Here is a 13,310-nt window from a genome sequence, read left to right on the forward strand (position 1 = left end):
TCACGAAAAGGAGTTTGTTTGTTGAGAAACCGGCTCAAATTGGGCAGAGTTTCGACAGGAGAGAGGTTACTTCTCGGGAATCTCAGGGCTTCGAGGCTTGCTTAGGGTTCGAGACTTGATACCGGGGCTTTAGGGGTTCTATATGAGTTTGTGGAAGTGGAAAATGTGAAAGAGAATGAATTTAGTGGTGAAAAGTGTAAAAAGATCTAGAACCCTCGCATGCCTTATATAGGCCGAAGCCTCGGATCCGAGGCTATGCGAGGCTGACACGCTTCGGACAGGTGGCGAGGTTTCTGGCTTACTTCAGACCGCAGGCTCGCTGCTGGCTGGCTCGGATTGGACCGGACTTCGGTCCAATAGAAGAAGGACACGTGCGAAGGCAGCATCCGAGGTGTGTCTCTGGGGTGTCTCATGCGAGGCTGTCCGAGTAGGATTGGACCGCGGAGTTAGTCGAATCAGGAGGTGCCACGCATGGCTTTGGTCCATTCAGCAGCTGCCACGTACGAGGGTGACGTGGCACATGCGAAATTGCCCGGTTTTCCTATTTTTCTTTATTTTTGTGCCAAAACTTGCGAAAATCATACCTTTCGCATACGAGCTCCGTTTTTGGCGTTCTTTATATGCATGCGTAGGTAAAATCATACTCTACGACTTTCGTTTAGACTTCGTCGGCTAATTTTGACTTTATTTTTAATATTATTATTTTAAACAGACCGGGACGGGAATCCGTTAAAAATTCATAACTTCTTCATCCGCGTCCGTTTTCGTCTGTCTTTTTACGGTTGTACTACTATCATCGAGACCTTCAATTCTCATTTAGGTTGTGTCGGCTAAAAATCACTCGATATTTATTTCGAGTTTTTAGCTGTACACTGCTATACTAGAACTTAGAAAAATCGTAACTTCATCATACGAAGTCAGATTTTTCCGTTCTTTTTACGAAAGTTCTCGGTTTAACATAAACTAAAACTTTCATTTAGATTGTTAAGGCTAAAAACCCTTTTATTGAAAATTCAGTTTTTACATTGAACAGTGTTTTTCCGGTTTTGTCGCGGATTTTCGATTGGTCATAACTTCTTCGTTATAACTCGGATTTTAGTGTTCTTTATGTTTTTGGAAACCTTGTTACAATCTCTATCACTTGGTTCATCCCAATTGAGATTGCTAAATAATTTATTTTTGAGGGTCAATTATGTAAATATGCACATTATGCTAAAATTTCTCTTTATTATTATAAAAAGAAATACATATTGACCTATATTATTACATAGGTTTGAAATAACGATTTGTTACATTATCCCCCCGTTAGAGAGAATTTCGTCCTGAAATTAGTATTTCAGATAGACTAGGGAAAAAGATGTGGATATTTCTGTTTCATTTGATCCTCCCGCTCCCAAGTGAATTCATGTCCCCGTTTTGCATTCCAGCGAACCTTCACTATCGGGATACGGCTTTGTTTGGTTTTCTTAACTTCCCTATCTAGAATCTCTACGGGTTCTTCCACAAAGTTGAGGCTCTCGTTTAACTCGATTTCCTCGAGTGGGATCACAAGAGTCTCGTCAGATAGACACTTTTTCAAGTTCGAAACGTGGAAGGTAGGATGAATGTTATTTAGTTCTTGGGGTAGTCGAAGTTTGTAAGCTACAGGACCAATTCTAGCAAGAATTTCGAAGGGTCCTATGTACCTTGGACTCAATTTCTCACGCTTTCCAAAGTGTATCATGCCCTTCCATGGTGAGACCTTTAACAAGACGCGGTCACCAACCTGGAATTCCAAGGGTTTTCTCCGTTTGTCAGCGTAGCTTTTCTGTCTATCTCTGGAAGATTTAAGTCGCTCCCGAATTTGTACGATTTTGTCGGTGGTTTCTCGAATTATTTCCGGACCAGTGAGAGCACTGTCAGGAATTTGACCTCTAGCTAGCTGTGTGTCACCCACTTCAGCCCAACACAGAGGGGATCTGCACTTGCGGCCATAGAGGGCTTCGAATGGAGCAGCCTTTATGCTAGTGTGATAACTATTGTTATAAGAGAATTCAACAAGGGGTAAATGAATATCCCATGCCTTTCCAAAGTCTATCACGTAAGCTCGCAACATGTCTTCTAGTGTTTGAATCGTCCTCTCACTTTGTCCGTCAGTTTGTGCATGGTAGGCTGTACTCATGTCCAGCCTAGTTCCCAAAGAGTTTTGTAAATACTGCCAAAAACGAGAGGTGAATCTACTATCTCGGTCCGAAATAATAGATATTGGTACACCATGCAGTCTAACAATATCCCTGAGGTAATTTCTGGTTTGTTTCTCCATCTTGTCGGTTTCTTTTATTGGCAAGAAGTGTGCGGATTTGGTTAATCTGTCGACGATTACCCAAATAGTATCATAACCACCCGAAGTCTTGCGTAATTTGGTTATGAAATCCATTGTAATCCGCTCCCACTTCCATTCAGGGATTTCAGGTTGTTGTAATAAACCTGAAGGTTTCTGGTACTCTACCTTGACTTTGGCACAAGTAAGGCACTTGCCCACAAAGGTAGCGATTTCGGCCTTCATGTTAAGCCACCAGTATAGTTTCTTAAGGTCCAAATACATCTTGTTTGAACCTGGATGAATGGAGTATCGGGTTTTGTGTGCTTCATTCATAACCACGTCTCTATAACCACCAAACTTTGGTGTCCAGATCCGGTTCATGAAATAATAGACTCCATCATCCTTGACTTCAAAGTTCTTATCCATTCCTCTCAGAGTTTCACCTGCCACGTTTTCGGGTTTTAAGGCTTCGAGTTAAGCTTCTTTGATCTATGTGGACAGATGTGAATGGATTGTCATGGTCAACGACTTTACTCGGCGACTCGAGTATTCTTTTCTGCTAAGGGCGTCAGCTACTACGTTTGCTTTACCAAGGTGATAAAGAATTTCACATTCGTAGTCGTTCAGTAGCTCCACCCATCGTCGTTGTCTCATGTTCAGCTCTTTCTGGTTGAAGATGTGCTGGAGACTTTTATGGTCCGTGAATATTATGCATTTCGTGCCATATAGGTAATGTCTCCAGATATTCAGAGCAAACACCACCGCTCCTAGCTCAAGGTTGTGTGTTGTGTAGTTGACGTCATGCGTCTTAAGTTGTCTGGAGGCGTAGGAGATAACCTTTCCTCTTTGCATAAGTACACACCCAAGCCCTTGATTTGAAGCATCGCAGTACACTACAAAGTCTTCTGTCCCTTCGGGTAGGGACAAGATCGGTGCACTGCACAAGGCTAGTTTGAGCATTTGAAATGCTGCTTCTTGCTTCTCTTCCGAACTGAAAGTTACACCTTTTTGCGTCAGGGTGGTAAGTGGTTTAGCGATTCGGGAGAAATTTTGGATGAATCTGCGATAGTAGCCAGCAAGACCTAAGAATTGACGGATTTCTGTAGGTGTTTTGGGTGCTGGCCAGTTTTCAATTGCTTTGATTTTGGAAGGGTCCACGTGTATTCCTTCTCAACTGATCACGTGACCTAGGAATTCAACCTTCCTAATCCAAAATTCGCACTTTGAAAACTTCGCATAGAGTTTTTCTGTCCTAAGGGTTTGTAATACTAGACGAAGATGTTGGCCATGTTCCTCCTTGCTCCTTGAGTAGATAAGGATGTCGTCGATGAAGACTATGACGAATTTGTCCAGGAATAGACGACACACTCTGTTCATTAGATCCATGAACACAGCAGGTGCATTCGTCAATCCGAATGGCATCACTATAAACTCGTAATGACCATAACGAGTTCTAAACGCGGTCTTGGGAATGTCTTCCTCCAAAATCCATAACTGGTGATACCCGGATCTTAAGTCTATTTTCGAGAAGTAGTTCGCACCTTGAAGTTGGTCAAACACATCGTCAATGCGAGGTAAAGGATATCGATTTTTAATGGTAATTTTATTTAGCTCGCGGTAGTCTATGCACATGCGGAAGGATCCATCCTTCTTCTTTACGAACAAAACCGGTGCTCCCCATGGTGAGAAGTTTGGTCTTATGAAACCTTTACTAAGGAGTTCGTTAAGTTGGCTGGATAATTCTTGCATTTTAGAAGGTGCAAGACGATAGGGGGATTTGGCTACAGGAGTAGCTCCAGGGATTAAGTCGATTCGGAATTCGACTTGTCGTTCGGTAGGTACTCCTGGAAGATCATCGGGAAAGATATCGGGAAAGTTGAAACCTCTGGAATGCTCGCGATATCTTTTACTTCTTGACTTTTGTCTACGACGTGAGCTAAGAAAGCACAGTACTCTTTGCGAAGGTACTTATGTGCCTTGATGCAAGAAATGATCTGAAGGTTCGTTTCGGGTTTGTCGCCATAGATAATAAGAGTTTCGTTAGTTGGCAAGTTCAAACGAACAGCTCTTTTATAACATAGGATGTCGGCATGGTTGGGGAACAACCAATCCATACCTATTATGATGTCAAAACTTTTGATAGAGACCGGCATAAGGTCTATTGGGAAAGACAAGTCATTCAAGGTAAGGATACATCCTATATATATATATCGTTGGTGGATTCAGATTTCCCGTTATCCATTTCTACTGTAAACGTTTCATTTAGTGGTTGGGAGTTTTGATTTAATAGATGTTTAAAATTATGGCTCACGAAGCTCCTCTCAGCACCACAATCAAATAGAATGCATGCATAAGTATTGTTGAGAAGGAACGTACATGTGACCACAGCAGGGTCTGCCACCGCTTCTTCATGGCACAGTGCTAAAATTCTCCCAACTCCACCGGCATTACCAGCTTTTGGGCAATCTTTCACGAAGTGCCCCACATCACCGTATTGGTAGCATGCTCGGCTTACTCCAGCGGCAGGTGCTTGGTTAAGTGGTTGGGTGGCATTCTACAGAATCGGGCAGTATGCCCTTTCCTGTTGCAGTTACGGCACTGTATGTCTCGGCAATTGCCGTTGTGATGAAAATTGCACTTGTTGCATTTAGGGAGGATACCAACATAGGGCTTAGCTGGTGCAAGGTTACTAGGGACAGCAGCAGGTACAGCAGCGGGTATGGTAGCAGATACAGTAGTAGCATTGACTGCCACTACTTGTTGCTTCTTTGCAAGTTCCAGAGGAGATTTGCCCTTCCTCTTGTTCCAAACCCTCTTCTTGCTGTTGTTGTTGTTCTCCTTGGGTTGTTCTGGAGCAGAAACCACAAAGTTTTGACGGGCTCCGTGGTCGATAAGAGATTGTGCCAGCTCTTTGGCACTGTCAAAAGTAATAGGATTTGAAGCTAAAACACTTGACTGAATTTGGGGCGACATACCCCAAATATATCTCTCAATCTTCTTGCTCTCTATAGGAACCATATCCGGACAAAGAATTGCCAGATCACAGAACCTACTGGTGTAGGTTGATATGTCAGAACCAACCATTGTAAGAGCCCATAGTTCTTGCTCCAGTTTCTGTATCTCCCCCGCGGGCAATATTCCCGCATTAACATGGCTTTTAGGCTCTCCCAGCTGATGGAGTTAGCCACAACTAGAGTAAGTGACTTAATATGGCCATTCCACCACGTTAGAGCCCTATCAGAAAAAGTACAGGCAACAAATTTAACTTTGCTACCCTCAGGACAGGAGCAAATTTCAAAGATTGCTTCCGTCTTTTCTATCCACTGCCTTAGTGCCATAACTCCCCCAGTCCCATTAAAGGTCCTGGGTTTGGCATTAGAGAAATCCTTATAAGTGCATTCTCGCGAATGCCCATGACTTTCGCCATGGTTAGAAGGATGTGCACCGACTCCCGACCCACTAACACCAGGAGTATGAACGTTAGACATGGCATCTGCTACAGCCGCCGTGACCGCTGCTTGAAACATAGCGGGGTCGAATTGAGGAGGTGGTGGTGGGGGTGGCGTCGGTGCTTCATTGGTGTTGATACGTCTTGGATTTCTACGAGGAGGCATCTCTTGCTATATAAGTCAATAGATAAAAAGATAGTGAGATATTAAGAATGAATATGAATTTGATATCTCTGAACTAAACACTTAATTCAATATGAATTTCACAAAGAATTGGAAATAGAAACCTATTGCAAGTACAACTTGCAACATGATAATATGAAATTGAATGGTTATTTTTCAAAGAGTATGAATATACATGTCGACTGTATTGGTATATTAAGTGTATAAGGTCCAGAAAACTTGAACTTTAAGCAGGATTATAATATACCCCAACACTGAGAAAGTGTCAATATCAAACCGACCTACCAAAAATAACATTTCCGTGGTCGTAGTGAAAGCATGAAAAATAACACTGGAACATTTCTGTGATCCAAAACTTTGGAATAATATGTTTATGAGAATTGTACTAACTCTTGTTGAAGTAAAGTGCTTATTGTTTTATTGACACTCGGTTTTGTACATGTCATGAAAAGTAGTATATACATTCAATATAGAAGGTAGAAAGTAGAAGTAGTGAGAACACTACTTGCGACGGTTTCTACGACGATTGCTAGGTTCCGCTTCGTCTTGCGCTTTCCAGCGCCTTTCTTAGGCAGCTTGATGCTCCCTCAGTTCTATGATCTCTGATTCAGCAGCATTAAGTTGCCTTTGAAGGGCTTCAGTATGGTGCTGGGTGTCATCTTGCATCTCGTCAAGACGAAGGATATATGCAGTGTTAGCCTGCGCAGCCGCATTCACCTCTAGGATTCGATTGATCGACATCCTTGATTGATCGAACTGCCGGGCTATTCGGTTTACTATAACTGGAAGAGCTCTGTCATCAGTTCCTCCTCTAGAAACGTTATAGAAACCTCGTGCCATTCCGTACGGAGGGCGTTGGCCGTCTTGTCGACTCCAATGGTTTATGTATTGGCCCCACTCGGGTATGGGTTCTGCTTCCTCTTGCCTCAAGGGACGCTCCCCAGGGTTGCAGACTTATGGCTCTTTATCCGTACCACTTGACTCGCTGTCCTCAAAGGGTTTTTCATCTGAGTCTATGATCCAGCCTGCATTCTATGGATTGTAGGGGTCTCCCGGTAAATTGGGTTCAGCTATAGGTTCTGTATTAGAAGTAAGGTTAGTAAAATACTCTCCGTAGTATTTTAGCCTGTGTTTTCTGTTCTATAGTTCTTCTGTATATGTATCGTAAGTTTTAGACATGTCGCAACACCACTATCACTCCCAAACACATGTTGGTCTTATCTCAAATCAATATAGTTGATCAGGCTATATTAATTCCAGATATGATTACATAACTGCTCAGGTTTGACTATAGTGTTCAACATCCAAATACTTTTAAGTTCTTATGATTGTGATATTGTACTTGTAAGTATGAGTGTGTTCTTATGACTGTGATACTATACTTGTAGGTATGAATGTTAGTATACTTCTTATAAAAATACTTAAATCTTTAAAAGTATACTTGTAGTCAGAGCTCCTTGCTCCGATGTATTTATATGTATATCTTTTATGGATTGATATACTGAGTTCACTATAAACAATGCTCTGATACCAATCTGTCACACCCCCAAACCAGACGGCGGAAACGTCTGGGGGTGGAGGACTTGAATTGTAGTATCACAACACATGCATCATAGTAATCAAAGTACAAACAACCATTGTATTTAAAAGGTATAAGTATTTACATGTGTTCAATCATTGTTAATTGAACCAAAATATAGTTATACAAAAGAAGATATGACTCAACATAGCTCCATCTTCTCAAAAGCTCGGGGAGTACCTGTGTATTATTTCCCTGAGAATACAAGTAATTTGAAAAGAGAGTATCAACATAAAGTTGAGTGAGTGCATAAGTGTTTATGTTTAAAGGATGTCTCTGTATCTTGTATATGTAACTTGTTCCAGAAACTCCTATATTTTCTGTTGTATATGAAAAGTAGTTTTATTCCCATAAAACCGTTCTCTGTGTATTAATGTTTTGTATTTGTATTACTTATGAAAACTTGTAACTGAGAGTGTGCCTGGCTTCACCAGCTGTTGTTGAAAACTGTATTGAATCTTTGTATTTTGTATTCTACAAACTAGTACTTTGAAGGTGTGCTTTCGTTTAGTTATTTATACACTAATGTATTGTTAATATCTTTTTAATGAGTTATTATAACCATACTATGACTGATGGCCTGAAACAAATGCTTTGTGGGCGTTTAAACTGGTGATAACAATTGCCACTCATCTAACTGTAGCTAGCAGCCTGAGTGCGGGGTTGTCAATCCCGATATAGATTTACACACACTTGTTTCGATCCCCGGCTGGAGATTTTGGTTATAATGTCAGGACTTTCCTATGTTGTCTAAAATGATTTAAACAACCTGAATATAGAGTCTCATAAAAAGCATATAAACGTTACATGTATATTAGTTTTGAAAACCCAATCATTCTGAAATAATGATTGACAGTATGTTCTTGAATCAAAACTCAATCATTCTGAAATAATGATTGACAGTATGTTCTTGAATTAGTATTCCAAACATGTATTTGATAAGTGTAAACCTTGATTTGTTCTGTATCAAAACCCTAGTTTCTTGTAAGACTGTGTATTCTAGTATACTTGTATCATGAATTATTATTCTATGTATAAATTATACCTATTATAATTTATATGTACTTTCTGAATGTGTATTTAACCATGTTCACATGTAATCTCTTGCTCAGCATGTTACAAAGGTAGTTAAACTGATGAAATAACTATTATATTTATATACATATACAATTTTATATATAAGTAAAATTTAAACGACATTTGGACAAATAATCGGTACTTTAAGTCCACATCCAAACAAGGAAAAGGACCCAGAATGATTTATCAGTCCTAAGCCTTTTAAATCTTAGTTATATATATATATATATATATATATATATATATATATATATATATATATATGTATATATATATATATATATATATATATATATATATATACAAATATGAATTTTTGGGAAAAAATATAAGATGATAAAGAGTTTATGTTTTGAGTATTTTTAATGATTTAATGTTGTTTTACCATGATTTGAAATCATGTATTTTATAACACAAAGTTCTTGTGTTATGCTTGTATTCCTCCCCCCCCCCCCCCCTCTTAAAACAGTAGAAATTAAGAAAATACGGGGGTATGTATTCACTTGATAGGTGGTGAATTGGACGGAGTTTCGTTTCACGAAAAGGAGTTTGTTTGTTGAGAAACCGGCTCAAATTGGGCAGAGTTTCGACAGGAGAGAGGTTACTTCTCGGGAATCTCAGGGCTTCGAGGCTTGCTTAGGGTTCGAGACTTGATACCGGGGCTTTAGGGGTTCTATATGAGTTTGTGGAAGTGGAAAATGTGAAAGAGAATGAATTTAGGGGTGAAAAGTGTAAAAAGATCTGGAACCCTTGCATGCCTTATATAGGCCGAAGCCTCGGATCCGAGGCTATGCGAGGCTGACACGCGTCGGACAGGTGGCGAGGTTTCTGGCTTACTTCGGACCGCAGGCTAGCTACTGGCTGGCTCGGATTGGACCGGACTTCGGTCCAATAGAAGAAGGACATGTGCGAAGGCAGCATCCGAGGTGTGTCTCCGGGGTGTCTCATGCGAGGCTGTCCGAGTAGGATTAGACCGCGGAGTTAGTCGAATCAGGAGGTGCCACGCATGGCTTTGGTCCATTCAGCAGCTGCCACGTGCGAGGGTGACGTGGCACATGCGAAATTGCCCGGTTTTCCTATTTTTCTTTATTTTTGTGCCAAAACTTGCGAAAATCATAACTTTCGCATACGAGCTCCGTTTTTGGCGTTCTATATATGCACGCGTAGGTAAAATCATACTCTACGACTTTGGTTTAGACTTCGTCGGCTAATTTTGATTTTATTTTTAATATTATTATTTAAACAGACCGGGACGGGAATCCGTTAAAAATTCATAACTTCTTCATCTGACGTCCGTTTTCGTCTGTCTTTTTACCGTTGTACTACTACCGACGAGACCTTCAATTCTCGTTTAGGTTGTGTCGGCTAAAAATCGCTCGATCTTTATTTCGAGTTTTTAGCTGTACACTGCTATACTGGAACTTAGAAAAATCATAACTTCATCATACGAAGTCAGATTTTTCCATTCTTTTTATGAAAGTTCTCGGTTGAACAGTGTTTTGCCGGTTTTGTCGTGGATTTTCGATTGGTCATAACTTCTTCGTTATAACTCGGATTTTAGTGTTCTTTATGTTTTTGGAAACCTTGTTACAATCTCTATCACTTGGTTCATCCCAATCGAGATTGCTAAATAATTTATTTTTGAGGGTCAATTATGTAAATATGCACATTATGCTAAAATTTCTCTTTATTATTATAAAAAGAAATACATATTGACCTATATTATTACATAGGTTTGAAATAACGATTTGTTACACTTAGACAATCTACAAGCCAATTCATGACAGTCTTAATTCAATACTTACTTCCAAGGTATGATCGATTGTGGATAATTTCAATAATCCAATTATTCAGGAAGTAAAACATGAAAAGGTGAAACACAAAATAAAAAATCAAAAAAAGATAGTAAACAATTACTTATAAATAATTCTCCATTATATAATAATCAAATGTCAATTACATTTATATTGTTACAATTTTCTAAAAGTCTATCTAATCACCAAAACTAATATCATCCTTCAGACCAATGCTCCTCGCATGCTAAACGTGCTTGACCCTACTCAGACCCTTTATGCGGGGATCTACAGGATTCTCTTCTGATGATACCCTATTGACGACGAGGAGTCCTTCTTCTACCCGATGTATGATGAAATGTTATTCTCTGTCGATATGTCTGGATCTGCCATGATCCCTTGGTTCCTTGGTTAAGGAAACCGTTCATTATCACAGAAAATCTCCGTAGGCTCCTTAATGGCTGGTACAGCTCCATTGTGACATCCCCTAATTTCTCGGCCAGAAAAGACCGATTTAATTTATGCTTTTTAAAATCAAATCAGAGAAATCTTTATAAAAGATGTTGCGGAATTGGTCCCCAAAACAAAATATGATAAAAGTTGGTCAAAACCTTTCTTTAAGAAATATATGATTCCCTTTTATATCAAAACCTCGGGATGTCATGTTCCGATACAGATCAAAACTATAAACAAGACATTATAAGCCTTACAACAGTTATTTATAACTATTGGCCTATAATCCAAAAATCACTCATCATCATCATCCGACTATGCTCGGGGTCCACTACCTGTAATATAAAAAGTTGAGTGGGTCAGGCTTGGAAGCCTGGTGAGCATATAGGGTTGAATATAGGGTTTTCAACCCACAATAAATAATAAACTCTTTAAGTTTATCAATCAACAAATAAGTTATCAATTTCATCAACCAAAAACAACCCTAATTACCCATTCCCGTTATCCTCACCTTACGTCCCTAAAACAACTATCACAAGGGACCTAGCCTAAGGATTTTCATTAGGGGTGACAACTTTGCTTCGGGGGTTCCTCAGCAATTATGTCAAATAAGGAAACCTACATGGTGACAACACTGCTTTCCTCAGCAATTTATGTCAAACAAGACAACCTAACACAAAACGACCATTAAGGTGACAACATTGCTTTCTTCAGCAATTTATGTCAAATAAGGTAAACACCGGGGTGACAACATTGCTTTTCCCTCAGCAATTTATGTCAAATAAAACAACCAATAATAGGTGACAACATTGCTTTCTTCAGCAATTTATGTCAAATAAGACCACCTGACATAAAACAATCAGTATGGTGACAACATTGCTTTCCCTCAACAATTTATGTCAAATAAAACAAACACCTGGATGACAACATTATTTTCCCTCAACAATTTATGTAAAATAAAACAAACATCGGGGTGACAACATTGTTTTTCCCTCAACAATTTATGTCAAATAGGCACGAAGTCACATCGTCGCCAAGGTTTATACAACAGGCACTAAGTTCATAGTTGCCAACATACTAATTCCGTAGCTACCAATGTACATCTATACTGTACTAAATTCATAGCTACCAATGTACATCTATATTGTACTTCTATCCCTCATACTTTATCTACCCATGTTTTACCCAACATATTTGAAGATAAAATATATATACATTTTAAATCATTTTAAACATTTATAAAACATTCATTTAACACCCATCTCGAATAAACAAACAACATATATACACATAGCATGTATTTTATATAAAATACTTCATATCTATGTGTAAGATGAAAGTGACTACACACTCACCTGATTTAATGAAAATCGGGCAGCAATTCGTTTCCTAAAATGATCGTTTCTAATAAAACCGGGAGTTTTATTGAGAAACCGGGCTCTGCGACGGTCGGGCTTCGAAACCGAAAAGATAAATTTTCCGAGCTTCTCGGGCACTTCGTGGCGTATTCCAGGGGTTATAATCGATACCGGGGCTTCGGGGGATGTTAATATGAAAGAAATATGAAATTTAGGGTGAAAGGTGGCAAATTTCCAAAGTTACCCGGGAAGGCTCGCAGCCTTCTATTTATAGGGTGGAGCTTCTGATCAGACGGCTGAGAACCCTCCAGGTGGCGAAGATCCGAAGGCTCGCAGGGAGGGCTCGCACATGGGATGCGTGTGCGAAGTGGCTGCTGGCAGCTTCTTACTGGACCGAAGTCTAGGGTCCGAAGTAGGGCATCTGTGGCTTCATGCGAGGGCTCGGTCACGTGCAAGAGAGTATGTGTCGCACCGCTATTGGACCGCTTCGGATAAGGTCAGGAGCTCGGATGACTCAGCAGCTCGGACATGTGGCTCGCCTGACTCACCCATTTCGGACACGTGGCACGTTCTAAGCGAGGGTGACGTGGCAAAAATGTGACTATGCGAATTTTCTCGATTTTTGTGCAAAAACTTCTAAAATCCATAACTTTCGCATACGAGCTCCGTTTTTGACGTTCTTTATATGCACGCGTAGGTAAAATTACGCTCTACAACTTCCGTTTAGACTTTGTCGGCTAATTTCGACTTTAATTTTTATATTATTATTTTTAACAGACCGGGACAGGAAATCCGTTAAAAATTCATAACTTCTTCATCCGACGTCCGTTTTCGTCAGACTTTTTACCGTTGTGCTACTATTTACGAGACCTTCGATTCTCGTTTAGGTTGTGTCGGCTAAAAATCATCGATCTAAAATTCGAGTTTTTAGCTGTCTACTGCTAAGCTGAAACTTCGAAAAATCATAACTTCCTCATACGAAGTCAGATTTGGGCGTTCTTTTTATCGAACTTCTCGGTTTAACGAATACTACGAGTTTCGTTTAGATCACTAAGGCCAAAAAGTAGTTTATCGAAAAACTTACTTTTTACGACATTCGGCACCGTGCCGGTTTGT

Source organism: Lactuca virosa, chromosome 4 (genome assembly GCF_052849685.1).
Source record: "Lactuca virosa cultivar CGN04683 chromosome 4, Lactuca_virosa_CGN04683_v6, whole genome shotgun sequence".
In the NCBI taxonomy this organism is placed as follows: Eukaryota; Viridiplantae; Streptophyta; class Magnoliopsida; order Asterales; family Asteraceae; genus Lactuca; species Lactuca virosa.